We start from the raw sequence: 14,837 nt of genomic DNA on the forward strand, positions 1-14,837 counted from the left end.
CTGGAGGGACATCCGTTTAGTCATAGGTAGTACTGCTGCAGCGGCACTAACTAGGTACTGCGATCTCGGACCGAAGAAATGACTGGTTTGACGGCGAATGCAAACTGTTAGTAGAGGAGAAGAATGCAGCACAGGCGAGAATGCTGCAACACAGCACGAGATTGAATGTGGACTGATACAGACAAGCGTGGAACAGACAAAACTCGGTTTTCCGAAGGAAGAACCGTTAGCAGGAAGACCGAGATCGCGAGGTGATGGAAAATCGGTACCGCGTAAAGGACACACGGAAGTTCTACGAGAAGCTAAATAGTTTGCGCAACGGCTATGTGCCGCAAGCCGATATGTGCAAGAACTTGGACGATAACCTTATCACTAACGAGTGTGAGGTGATTGAGAGGTGGAAGCAGTACTATGACGAGCACCTCAACGGTGATGCAGTGGAAAACGAAAGTGACACGGCAATAGACCTTGGAGCACGCGCAGAAGACGACAGGCTACCGGCCCCTGATCTTCAAGAAGTTGAGGTGGAGATCGGTCGGCTGAAGAACAACAAAGCAACTGGTGTAGATCAACTACCAAGTGAGCTATTGAAATACGGTAGCACTGGCTAGAGCGCTGCACTAGGTAATTGCCAAGATTTGGGAGGAGGAGATATTACCGGAGGAGTGGATGGAAGGTGTCGTATGCCCAATCTACAAGAAGAGCGACAAGTTGGATTGTTGCAACTAATGCGCGATCACTCTGCTGAGCACCGCCTATAAGGTAATCTCCCAAAGGAAGGACGAGAATGTGAAGGCGTATCCGGATTGCCTTTTCCTGGTACACTTCCAGAAGGGAACGGTGACGCTCAACGCGCTGAAAGCCATCCGCTCCATCAATTCCAATATCGCTGGGAGCCATACCGGGGCGGCCATCGCGATGTGACTCAGTGCCAACGGTGTCTGAACTTTGGACATGGTACCCGCAACTGCAACATTAAGCCACGCTGCGGAAATTGCGCTCAAGACCATGCCACCTCCGAATGTGCTGCGGATGAAGCTGTGGCGTCCAAATGCGACAGCTGTGGTGGTGCTCACCAATGATCCAACAAGCAGTGCCCTAAACGCGACGATTTCAAGCGCATCCGAAATCAGACGCCCGCCAACAATCAATCAGCACGAAGGATGGATAAGTCCCCGGCTTTCAGGGCGGAGGACTTTCCGCCTCTTCATGGACAAGCGAATCCAAGGATGCGATCCACTCCCCCTCAAGAAACGTCTGCATCTTCTGCTGGACAAAGCTCTCCATCCCCCCCCCTCCCCTGGATTCTGGAGACAACCAACAGCTCAACCAAATAATCCCGATCTGTTCTCAGCGGATGAATTGATGGAGATTTTCATCAACATGACCGGTGCTCTACGTAAGTGCCGCAATAAATCCGAACAGATCCAAGTTATCGGTAAGTTCATCATCCAGTATGGTGTCTAAATCGCTAACCATCGCTACCTGGAACGCTTGCTCTGTAAAAGCAATACAGATTGAGCTTGCCGACTTTCTCCGCTAGCACAACATCGACGTGGGCCTACTAACCGAGACTCATCTAAAGTTCGGCGACAGCTTCTCGTTGCCTGACCCCAACATTATCCGGCTTGATCGCACCAGCTTCAAGGGGGGAGAGGGGTTTGTAGCGGTCATTGTCAGAAAGGGAATCAAGTTTTGCACTCTGCCGCACATCCGCACTTCTATCATCGAGGCCGTTAGTGTGGAGGTGGAATCACCAACTGGAAACGTCCGGTTTATCGCTGTTTACTGCCCATGCCAGCGTACCGCAAGCAACGGACTAGGAATCCAATTCACCTGTACTAGCTCCCGATTCATCGTTGGGGGCGACCTGAACGCCCATCATGAAGCTTGGCGGAACTACCAGAGGAACCGGAACGGATGTCTATTGTTCGACCACGCACAACATGGACTGTACACTGTGCAATTTCCGGACGAACCATGTTTCATCTCTCTCGAATATCCAAAGTTCGCTCGAAGATCAGGTTGCGCAATGCGTTCAAAACCTAGATGCCTCCCGTTGTGTCGTGCCTCCGGTGGATATGATTACAATACAACAGATTTGCGCAGCGCTGAAATGCACCACGAACATGAAGGCTCCCGGGGTTGACGGTATATTCAAGTTGATCTTGAAAGTGCAGTCTCTTCTATCCGCATCTCAGCATGAAAGTGCAGTCTCTTCTAACCGCTATCTTGCTTCGTAACGTGGGTAGATCACCTTTTCGTGGTACGTTACGGGATGTAAGATCTACCACCGATTCCTAGTCCTGACTACTTCAAACTAGGGGGAACAGGATTTTTCAGTAATCCAAGGAACACATCTTAGTCCTTGTTACTTTTTATGCCTTGTTGATAGTAAAAAGACTCGGCTTTGCCCACCGAGGATGATGTTGAAACAAGCAAAAAAAAAATGAGTTAGTTAGTCTTCATCTATGTGATTGATTTATTCGTTGATCTCTAGTTTGAAGAGGTTAAGACTAGGGTTCTGATGCATGGTCATTATCGGTGTCATTCCTTAATTTTGTTGCTAAAGAATCCAATTTTGACTGACAGAGGGGCGCGCCTTTGGAGGGTGTTTCAACACTTCGAAAGGTATAAATAGCGGAACCTTTCAATTAGAGTCGGATCCTTGCGATAAATGCAAGAATGACAACTTTAAAAAAATTCGAATACTTTATCATTTTTCAATAGTGATGGAGTAATACGACATGCACTAAACTAAGGACACGGGATATACTACAATAGATCAAATTGCTGGTTGCAGTGTTTTTATGTCCCGAACAGAGGAAAAAACCGCTATCTTCAACAGATGCTTGAAACTGCACTACTTTCCAAGCATCTGGAAGGTAGCAAAAATCATACCAATCTGCAAACCCGCAAAGGATCCAACATTGCCTTCAAGCTACAGACCAATCAGGCTCCTTTCAGCGCTGAGCAAATTGTTCGAGAAACTCATTCTCAATCGTTTGCTCAAGTTTGTCGAGGAAAACTACATTCTCCTACCGGAACAGTTCGGGTTCAGAAAGGGGCACTCCACCAATCACCAGCTAGTACGGGTGATGAATAACATCCGAAGTAACAAAGCTGTATCCAAGTCCACTAAATTAAACTGATCAATTTCCACATCCAGAATCACTTTTCTCCAAATTAATGTACTACCTAATGTTTTTATTTTGTTTTCCTCTTCGTTTCTACCCAACAAACAATTGCCTATTGTAGAAACGACTTCTTGACGATTTTATTCAACTGCATGCTTAATAATACTTGTACTATTTTGAATAATATCTTCTGTTCATAATTTATTCAACCACAACATCGAAATATTTGGTGTTGAATAATGTATGTGTCGAGAAGTTTTTATTCGACTAACAAGAGTTGAAGTTGAAACAGAGCTTATTCGATAAGATTTTTGATTATTCAGCGTTTATTAGACATCATTACTTCCTTAAACAGCGATGGTATAAAGGTGTATATTATAGACGCTTGGTTCTCATGAGAAATAATGCTTAATTAGACACTATTATACGTTTATTAAACTATTATTCAACTACGGGATAATTAATCCAAAAATAAGAATGGGACATAGAAGGGTTGTTCTCGTTGGTGATTGTAAACCTAGAAAATGTATTACACACATGTCGTTAGGCAGCTAAATAAGCAATAAAAGCTTGAATCTGAATACCTGTCAGCTCTCCCAGCCGTAACTCTAGCTAGTTCAAGGAGATGTGATAATGATTACCTCATTCATAGTTTTTTTACATGAGCCCAATGTTACCTATCCATCTCTCTAATGTCGATGGAAAGGATGCTTGGTTATTCTTTTCGATAGATCGATGAATTGGTTGTCGTGAGCTATACGATCTATGATTACGATTTAAATAAATTACGCGTAGAAAATAAATAAAAAAGGGTTAAGGTTGGGATTGAACTCACGACCTTCTACTTGGATAGGGGAAACGGTAACCACTATGCTACCAATTGTTGTTAGCCTAAAACAGTGTTGTGGAATAATGAATGAATACGCCGTTTGTAAAGCATTTACAAAGCATGCAATTAAAACATGGACGCATATTGGTATAAGAGCTGTACTGCTGACTGTATTCACCTTTATTCAGCAATATTTTTAAGCAATGCAATGGAAATTAATAATAGAGCTAGAAAACAATTATTAGACGTATAATAAAGCATGCTATTAAATCAATTGAAAACAGTCGAATTAAAGCGTCAATGTATGTGCAAATAACATTTATTCAGTATGTTATTAGATCAAACTTCTGGTGTTGAATCAGGAAGACAGTCATCGTTTGTATAACTTTAAATAAGTAAAGGTTTTTTCAGCACATCATTTGACAACCCGTTTTATTCAGCATTTATTCAATATATATGCTTATTAGTGACTGAATTGTTTGTTGGCTATGAAAGATTCCATAAAACATTGAAAGCTATGCACTCACAGCACAGTATAGTATTGAATCTGATTGTGGTCAATCTGGCATTAACGAATAAAGGGTGATACGGTCAAAATTTGGTCAATATCAACTTGACGTATTTCTTTCAATTTTGCATTTAAAAAACCTGAACACCCCTTATTTTGAAGGTGTGTGTGTGTAGAATGTTGCTTCTATTTTGATTTTGGAATTCACTCTTCAGTTGTCAAAATGCCGTCCAAGCAAGAAGAGCAGCGTATCAAAATTTTGCTCGCGCATCGCGAAAATCCGAGCTACTCGCACGCAAAGTTGGCAAAATCGCTAAAATTTGCCAAATCAACCGTTACAAATGTAATTAAAGTGTTTGGGGAACGTTTGTCGACAGCCAGGAAGTCTGGATCGGGGGGAAATCGAAAACCGGAAGCCGCTGAGACGACAAAGAGAGTTGCCGGTAGTTTCAAGCGAAACCCTAACCTCTCTCTCCGAGATGCCGCAAATAAGCTGGGTGTATCGTCTACAACCGTGCATCGAGCCAAAAAACGAGCCGGACTATCGACTTACAAGAAGGTAGTGACTCCAAATCGCGATGATAAACAAAATACGACGGCCAAAGCGCGATCCCGGAGGCTGTACACGACGATGCTGACAAAGTTTGACTGCGTGGTAATGGACGACGAAACCTACGTCAAAGCCGTCTACAAGCAGCTTCCGGGACAGGAGTTTTATACGGCAAAAGGAAGGGGAAAGGTAGCAGATGTTTTCAAGCACATGAAACTGTCAAAGTTCGCAAAGAAATATCTGGTTTGGCAAGCCATCTGTACCTGTGGCTTGAAAAGCAGCATTTTCATAGCTTCCGGGACTGTCAACCAAGAAATTTACGTGAAAGAGTGTTTGAATAAACGTCTGCTGCCTTTCCTGAAGAAACACGGTTGTTCCGTACTGTTTTGGCCGGATTTGGCATCTTGCCATTACGGTAAAAAGGCCATGGAGTGGTACGCCGCCAACAACGTGCAGGTGGTTCCCAAGGACAAGAACCCTCCCAACACGCCAGAGCTCCGCCCAATTGAGAAATACTGGGCTATTGTCAAGCGGAACCTAAAGAAGACCAAACAAACTGCTAAGGGCGAGCAGCAGTTCAAGGCAAACTGGCTTTCTGCGGCGAAGAAGGTGGACAAGGTGGCTGTACAAAATCTGATGGCAGGGGTCAAGCGTAAGGCCCGGCAATTCGGATTTGGAAAAGTGGAAGCCTAACTGAATATTTTTCCTGAATTTTATACTAATTGAACTTGAAAAAGAAATTTAATTTGATTTTTTAAATAAACGATTTCACCGATTTACACGCGTTTTCCCTTGACCAAATTTTGACCGTATCACCCTTTACATCAGAATCATAAGGAACTAACTTCGACCTAAGTTGATCGATTATCTTCATCGATTTTCCCTTCGCATTGCCACAGTCCAGTGAACAAATTTTTCGAAATTATTACACTAAAGTTTAAGGAAACGTTGTATTAGCTAGCAAAAGCAATTGCATGCACCTAGAAATGTGAATCTATGAAGAGAATCGATCATCGCAGTTAAGCCCATATGATTCTGAACGCTAGACATAATACCACAATACCTTATAATTGAAAAATAGACTACCAGCGTTTGGAGGGCACCGGACAGCAATGTGCTTGCCATCAATTGCCCCAAGACAATTAAGGAAATTCCACTTTTTGCGGAACCTGTTAGCAGTTTCAATCGATCTGTTTTTGTTATAACGAGGTAGATTTTCGGCACCAATTCCTACACGAATAGCTTTGCTAACGCTATCAAATTGAAATCAATTGTTGACTTGCTAACTTTATACTACATGGCGTTCAAATGTTCCTGAAGCAAGATATCTGAAAACAAAATTTTGTATTTTTATAGACTTACATAAGGGCAAATGTTTACTTCAAAGTAATTGCGAGCTTTTCTTTCGGAGAAATTCCATCACCAGGCCTTGGATATGAAAATTTTCCTTGAAGACTGGTGGATATGATGTCATATCGTCACACTGAGAATAATGTAACATTATTTGTAATCGTAGCAAAGGTGAGAAATATAGTAAATACTTACAGCGGTGACGAATCTACCCTTTGTTGCTCCGCTCTGCTAAATAGGGATTTACTCGCATAGCCCTTGCTTTACGCTTCTTTTTACGTAAATTACTTATTATAACTGTTTCTACACTCGCAGCAGCACTTACTGTAGCTGCTAGAGTCTAAAAATTTAACATTACTTTTGATTATATATAAATATCGCAAATCAAACAGATTTTGTCACCAAGAGCAGTTTTCCAACCGGCTCTACACTGTAAATAGAAATCCAACGAAAATAATAGCAAATAAACCATAACAAAATCTGACAGTTTCTGATGTTTGTATAAATTTCAGCCATTTGACGTGTTCCAATGATTTTCATAATGGTCTGTTCCGCGACTTTTGGAATATTCACCTAAAATTTTTCTTAAGGTGCAACTGTACCTCAGAAACCTAACTTTTCCATTTTAATAAATAGTAGATGTACATAAAAAACAATTATAGAAAATATTATTTCAAGAAACTTTGCTCAAGACATCAAGTTGCCATGACTTCAATTTACCGAGATATAGGATATTATTTGACAGTTGTTCCTTAAAATCAGTTTTTAAGCTTTTATATACTTTAATCACTTTGTATCTCTTAGGTGTGTTCTGCGAATGTTTAGAAAATAGTATAACAAGCAACTTTGCTGAAAACACTAAAGTGTTATGTTTAAATTTGTGAGAGCTATATCGATTTTTAAGCCATAAATTACCCTTTTTCAATGCGCTATAACTAAGCGAGCTGCAAATCGCTGCACTTGCAACAACTTTCATTTGAAATTTTAAAACCAGAGTTTCAATTTTGTTTAAAGATCATAAGTGGCTGTTATCCTGGGGAATACGGTGGTTTTTAGTAATCAAAGATTTTTTATTTATGCATGGCACTATTTAAAAAAAACATACAATTCAATTCATTTTTTTATCGTTGATACTTACAATCATTTTTATCTAGTATAATGTTGAAGCAAGTCAAATTGAAAATATTTTACAAAGCGCTATTGTTTAGAAAATATCTAGAGAGTTAATCCTATCTTAATTTATAAGAACGATAACAGGAAGCCAGCAAATGAAGGAACAAACAAAACAAAACCTTCAAAATAAATTACATTTCAAAATCAACGAAAGTTTCATTCTCAATCTCCGAATCACTTTCTTCTCGACTGTCCATGTTCATCAAGAACTTTGCATCTTGAGACAACGTTTTTGTCTCCTTTTTGGGGTTTTGTCGGAGATCAGTGGGTCCGATGACACAAGCAAACGACGAATCAAGTCAAGGTTCAAGATCATTCTTAAGCATTTTCTTGTATGATCTCGACGATATCGCTTGATATCTTTATTTCTAGATTCCTGAGCCTCTTCGGAAATCTGGCCAATTGGAACATTGAAATGATTGATAACCTGGGCGCCATGAATCAGGATTTTATGCACCGAAGCTGGCATGTAATACCACGGGTATAAGTGAACCAGATACCTCGCTGTTTCAGAACAATAATCGGAAAATCGTTCTGTGTTGATTTTTTATGCACATGCTAAGACCTAAGAATATATTAAAAATTAAATTAATTAATCAGGCTTGACTTCACAATTCCATATTATTACCTTTAATTCCATATTATTACCTGCAATATTGCACCACATCGTTCTAGTGCTGTAACATCCAGCCCAGTTATTTAAGATGTTTTATTAACATTAGAAAAAAAAACGACGTGCAGTATTCCCATATTCCCATTCAATGATGCAGACCCTCCCGGCTTTGGCTTGTCAACAATCAGCCCGATTTCAATCTTAAACCGTTTTTGAATAAGCTTCTTTCGAATCTTCATGTCTTCAGCATCCTTTCCTCTTTTCTTATCTGCCATTTTTTAATGTCAAGACGGTATGACACGTGGGGAAAGTATTCCATGAAACTTACGAAAATTTAAATTATATTAAACCCTAATGCACTTAAGTCTAACAAATCTCAACTAATCCAGACAAAAGACAAATGTAGAAAGTCCAAACTGAAAAGTTTCACTGTTCTCCTCGCGTTGCTCCACAGAATCAAGATCATTCATTTGCTTCGGTGTTGCCTTGCAAATGTAACAGGTCTGTGAAGATTTACTACCCGAGACAGAATTGCAAACTTTTCCATCTACCATCGTCAAAACCATTTTATAACATATAATAATGGTTCTGTCATCTACCGTGATCTCTGTTGGAGTGAGCTGGTCAATTAGATTCTTTATATATTCTCGTTTATCGACACTCCCGTCGTTTCACTGACAAACTGAATCCTCACAGGCCTACAGAACCGTGTTGATGGCGGTCTCGGATTGTGGAACAGAAGTTTTCCGTTTGCTTCTGCCTTAATTGGAACTTAGGAAGTTATAAACATATTAGAATAACTGTATTCTCCGTCATCGTTTTCAAATTTTTGTTTGTACTCTGGATGTCCACTGCTACCATCAAATCCCCATTTTATCAAAAGTTCAACCTAAAGAAGATAAATCTTTTGTTTAAAGTCGCTTCAACGAAAAAAAAAGTATAACCTTCTTAAGCTCATCATCTGAGAAATCATCAAGACGCTCTTTGTTCACTAAGACAATCCTACTGGAGGTATGGTCCAAAAGTTTTTGAAGATTTATTTCGGCTACACAACCACGAATTTTGAGGTTTATTTTTAATTTTTTTTTTGTCCGACGATATGTGCTTGTACCGCAACCACTCAGTCGATGTGAAATTTAAATTCATAATGAAGTCCTTTATCCATCTCTTTGTTAGCCTTTTTTACCTCTGCGATGCGTTCCTTAAACCTTGTTTCCAAAGTCCTTTTCGTCTGACCAATGTAGATTTTATTGCAATCTGGACAAGAGATTGCTGAATACTATATCTCGGCCAAAGCTTCTTAACTTCGAAATCAATAGTTTGGTAATGTTTTTTGTCGAAATTCACCGCTACCCGTTTTAAGCCCTCAGTTACTGGTGTAAGAGTTGTCGAAATACGCCTAAAATGATCCCTTGTTTTTATCGATTACTGCTTGAATTGTTTTTTTTTTCTTGATACCCATTAAGTCTAGCGATTTCAAAAATTGTGAGCTATTTCCTTTGATTTGCCTGTATCGCTAAGAGGAAGAGTTTGCATCCTGTGAACCATGTGGTGAAACGCGGCCATTTTGTGTTGATGGGAATGGTTTGAAGTGCTTGGTATTACTCTCTTTGTATTTGTAGGTTTCCTATAGATTTCGAAATTAAACGAAGACGTTTCCCTGATGATGAGAAGATCTTAGAAGGGAAGTTTGCCGTCTCTCTCTTCTTCGTGAGTAAATGTGATGTCCTTGTGAATGTTGCTTTGGCCTCCAAAGTTTTTGATAAATCTTCCCTTTTGACAATGCTAAAAATGTCATCCACATACCTATACCAACACTTGGGCAACACTCTTTCAACGTTTTATCCACATGTTTAACCATACATGAGAGGGGGTCAATCCTTAACTGTCTGTATGGGCCATTAGTTTTTTTTTTACGTCATCCGATTGTCATAGTCCTCTTTGTCCAAAATCACTACTGCATTACCTTTGTCCGCTTTTGTATAGAATACCGGCTTTGTTTTTATTTCTTTGAGAATTAAAATTTTCCTCTTTTTCGGTTTTACTAAGTGAATGTCCCTTTCCGTTTTGTATTGTCTCTGAAATAATATTCCTGGCAGTCTCGTGTAATTGAATAAGAAGTGTGTGAGTGATTGCAGTCTCCATGTCAACGATGATCTCTTCCACGTCAGGTTTTGAGGAGATCGCATATCCTAATCCCTTGTTGAGAAGTGTCAATTGTTCTTCTGAGAACTGCTGCGTCGAGCGATTTACCACAAAACCTTCGATGTATTGAACCACAACTGTGTTAACTGAACTGTGTAATTTCTGGTCTCTCTGTTGTATTGTGTAATTCAAATAGTATTGTAGTGGCCTCATTTTGTTGTTATGTAACTTTCTTTTCCTTTTTTCCTCACAGTCCTCCAATACTTTTACTTTAGTCAAAAACTGTGGAAATTTAATTGTGAATTCTTTGGCCAATTTCAAATGCAACATTCCAACGACTTTGTTTCCAACTTTGAGTAGAGACTCTGAATGCTTGCTTTTATGAATTCTGACTCCATCTTACGAACTACTTTTAATGGAGTTGGTGTCTTAACCCTTATCTTATGACTGATAGGATTTAATTTTCGGCATTTCTTTGTTTCCTTTATTTAAAAGTCAGCTTCCACACCTGCGTAGGATATCGCACGCATTCAACACACATGGACCGGGACCAACGGCCTCGGCTGGGATTCAGCAGTCACGCTTACCACTACACCACCGGCGCCAGCTAAATCAAAATACGTTCCACAATATTTTTTCGCATCCATTTTTGTTAGCGAAATTTCATGATTTTTGGCGGGCTTCAAATTTCGTTTCGCTTTGATCTGTATACTAGGCTTAACTTACAATTCGCCTTGTTGACCACTCTGTTACTCTTTACTCCTATGGTAAATTCCCATCAGCAAACGTCAGTCTGTGCGTGAAACATGGGGGATATTTTCTTACCCTATCACTTCTATGAAAATCCCACTGTCAAGCTTTGCGTGAAGAGACGGTGGAGTGAAGAGATTAGACAAAGTTCGCTAGATTTCATGCACAGATTGCGAGAACAAAGTGTGTAAATATTCATACTTTGCGCTCTTAGAGCCTTTGTGTAAGTTTCGAAATAAAATATCGGATCAAACGTATTATAGGCCTTTTTGATGCACCACCAACGTAGAGTGCACCACGCGAGTTCGAGAGGAAATGTCAACTAAACCGTTTGTTTACATCAGAATAAGGATTTTTCACAACGCTACCAGCCGCTCGATGCCCGGTTTTCCATACCTTTTGTCCCGTCCAGCAAAGTTTCTGCAGTGCTCCGACTTCGCACTTGCGTGGTTGAAGTTCGTCATAGATTAACCTATCGCTGCGCGGGATAGCCAAGCGATTTGTAGTTCTATGTTCCGAGTTTCCAATCGTAGTCTTTATTTCGTCGCGTAGCTCTGTGCCGATTGTTCCATCCTTATATCTTTCTCCGGTATTTGCAACCTTATATTTTTTCCAGGACGCCCCAACCCCCTGTCTTGCCGGGGGACCATCGTGCAGAGCTCTGTTCAGAGTCCCACGCAGGCACTAAGACGGTGATCAGCCGCTCCTAACATGGAGAACAGACGCCGTTTTGAGTCGCACCTCCATGGTGAACAGACACTCGAGTTTGGTGAATAATTTCCTCTATCACCGTACTATGGTTCGCATCGCACCTCTTCACTTTGCTATTGCCGAACTGGCAACATTGCCCAGGCTACGCCACCCAGCTAACCAGAAGCTGCCATCTTTGATTTCAAAATGGCATCAGACATAGATTTCCTGTTCTTACTCGTCACTCTGATTCCAAAAATACTTATATTGCGGGTTATTTAATAGTATTTTTTATTTTTTTCTGTAACCAGAAGCCACCATCTTGAATTTCAAAATTAATTCAGGTATGGGTTTCCGGTCCCTAAACTTCACCTCGATTCCAAAAATACCTCTATTGTGGGTAATTTGGCAGAATTTTCCAGTTTTTATCTAGCCGGAAGCGCCATCTTGGATTTAAAAGTTGCGTTAGATATGGATTTCCGGTTTCTACCCGGCTCCCAGATTCCAAAAAATACCCATATTGAGTGGTTTTTAACAAAATGTCCATGAGTAAAATTACCGCAAGCCACCACCTTTGATTTCAAAATGGCACTAGACATAGATTTCCGAACTCTTCACGTCACCCCGATTCCAAAAAAATACCCATATTGTGGGGTATTTGACAGTGTTTCCATGTTTTTTTCAGTTTCCAAAAGCCACCATATTGGATTTCAAATGGCTTTAGACATAGATTTCCAGTTTCTACACGTCACCACGATTCTAAAAAATACCCATATTGTGGATTGTTTGAAAGCATTTTCCAGTTTTTCTCTAACCGGATGCCGCCATCTTAGAATTCAAAATGGAGTCAGAAATGAATTTCTGGTTTCCAAAGGTCACTCCGATTTCAAAAATGCCAATATTGTGATGATTTTGACAATATTTTCTAAAACCTCACTTTACGAAGTAAATCCCAAATATCGAGTTTTTTTACCCACAAATTCGATTTACGAACTCCCGGTTTGGTTCGTAAATGGAGTTTCCAGAGTGTTGGAAAATATCTGTATGAATATGCGGGCGTGTGCCAGCAGAGGATTAGCCCGGCTTGACTAAAAGCTTGTTTTGTCGGATTGTCGTGATGAACTAGCCTTCGACTAAAAAACACCTTAATAATCAGAGTTAGTTGGAAATGCTATCTAACATGAAGCTTTAGTGTGGTAATTTATTAGCTAGAGAGTGGTCTTAGAAGAGGGTAGGTAGATAGTTCCGTTATAGTACGGAAGTATGCAAATTGAATAGAAGTTGAAAACGAGTGAAGGGCCATTAATGCGACAGTACAAATCAAACGCACACTTTTTTGCCTAACCCGTACGATGTACGTGAAGATTTGAAGTATGTCTTCAGGTTAAAAAACAAACGGTGCTACATGGAAAAAATGTATGTAATCAACAAAGCACGCTCGTTGTTGGGCAGGGACACTGCTATTAGATACAATCCAAACGGAACATCAGATGAACTTTCCTGGAGAAATTCAGTCACTGCATGTAGGCATGTTGAGTTTTCAAGATTCGATGGACAAATCATACTGTTCATCACTTTTGGAGGTACCTAAGGGTAAAAATGATATAAGATTAGTGGTGGATCGCATAGGCCCAAATCAAGCAATCATCCAAAGTACTACAAACTCAGAATAGAGTGCTGAAGATGATCATCCTTTCGATACCAGAATTTCGAAGGCGAACGTTCCGAAATCAGATTTTGCAAATGCTGACATTAAGACTAGGTGTGGGCAGAAATCCAACACATCAGTTCATGTTTTGAAAAATAAATTGTAGATCGAGGGTTAGTTGTATATAGTTGTTGTCGTAGGTATGAACGGTAGTGTGGCTTAGATTTGTCTGGAGTTTCACCGAGTATGGTGACAAGTGGACGACGACGAGACTTATCGAGGCGGGGGGACAAGACAAACAAAAACCATTGAAGAGAGACAACAAAAGATTTAAATTCTTACACTACCCAAGTAACATTTAAGTTTTATGAAATACTACAAAGCAACTTTAAAACAACATTCATAAACCTCTGGTCAAGACTATTTTGTCATTAATGCATCCACCAAAACCTCATTAAGACTAGAATATGTCTAGTTGGCCCACCCTGGAGAAGGTTCTGAAGGGTGTATTCTCGAAGCTCTTCAAGATTGATTTACTGTAAAAGGTTGTATGACGAACGCATTGAGAACCATTTTAAAATTACAATAAAAGCTATTCAGCAACAATAAAAACCCTTTCCGAACCATTTCCCCTAGCCGCATGCTGAATCCACTAGGAAAACATCAATCAAGATAGAAAAGGATTTATGAATCCGATCTTATCAATAAATTATGCAATAGAAACTGATGGTATAAAAATCTTGTTGAATATCCAAATTTATTACAATAGTTCTCATTAAGTGGCCTAGTTTTAAGTGTCATATTAAATTTTACGTGAAATGTACGTGAAAACAACGAAAAAATTAAGTCCACCCTCGTAAAACGTCGATTTGACTAATTATTTAACATTGAAAAAAAAAATATATTCTTCAGATCGAGCTTGGCCGAGTTTTTTTTTATTATTATCGCATTTAAATTGTTGCTCTTTGGTAAATTTACCAAAATATAGTTATATCTAATGAAATATTGATTGAAAATCGAAGATTGTAAAAAATAAGCAAACTATTTGTAACATGGCGGTGGCATAAAAATTGATTTTCATGGGTCATTTGTGAAAAAGTTGTTTTGCTTTCAAGAATTCCTTAACAAATTAATAAGGGTTTAAAATGGCTTTTATGAAGAAAACTTGCAGGCTGAATTGTATTTATCTAAAGCCATTTTGCTTGATCCTAACCCGTTCAGATTTATGGCAGCATTTATGGAGGCAAAGTTGCCTGCAAGAAGTTAAACGTCAAAGTTTGTTTATCTTTCGATAGTTGCGCTGCGAGATCCAGGATTCTTCCAGGCGGTTTTCTCCCAATGGATTGGGAGCAGTTACTCAGATAGTTTGCGATACTGTTTTACAACATTTCGCATTTCGAACTGCTGCAAGCGCAATCGTTCCCGAAAAAGATCCTCTTCTTCC

The sequence above is a fragment of the Ochlerotatus camptorhynchus genome, unplaced genomic scaffold (assembly GCF_037179485.1).
Source record: "Ochlerotatus camptorhynchus isolate MF236.1 unplaced genomic scaffold, CSIRO-AGI_Acam_v1.1 ptg000316l, whole genome shotgun sequence".
In the NCBI taxonomy this organism is placed as follows: domain Eukaryota; kingdom Metazoa; phylum Arthropoda; class Insecta; order Diptera; family Culicidae; genus Ochlerotatus; species Ochlerotatus camptorhynchus.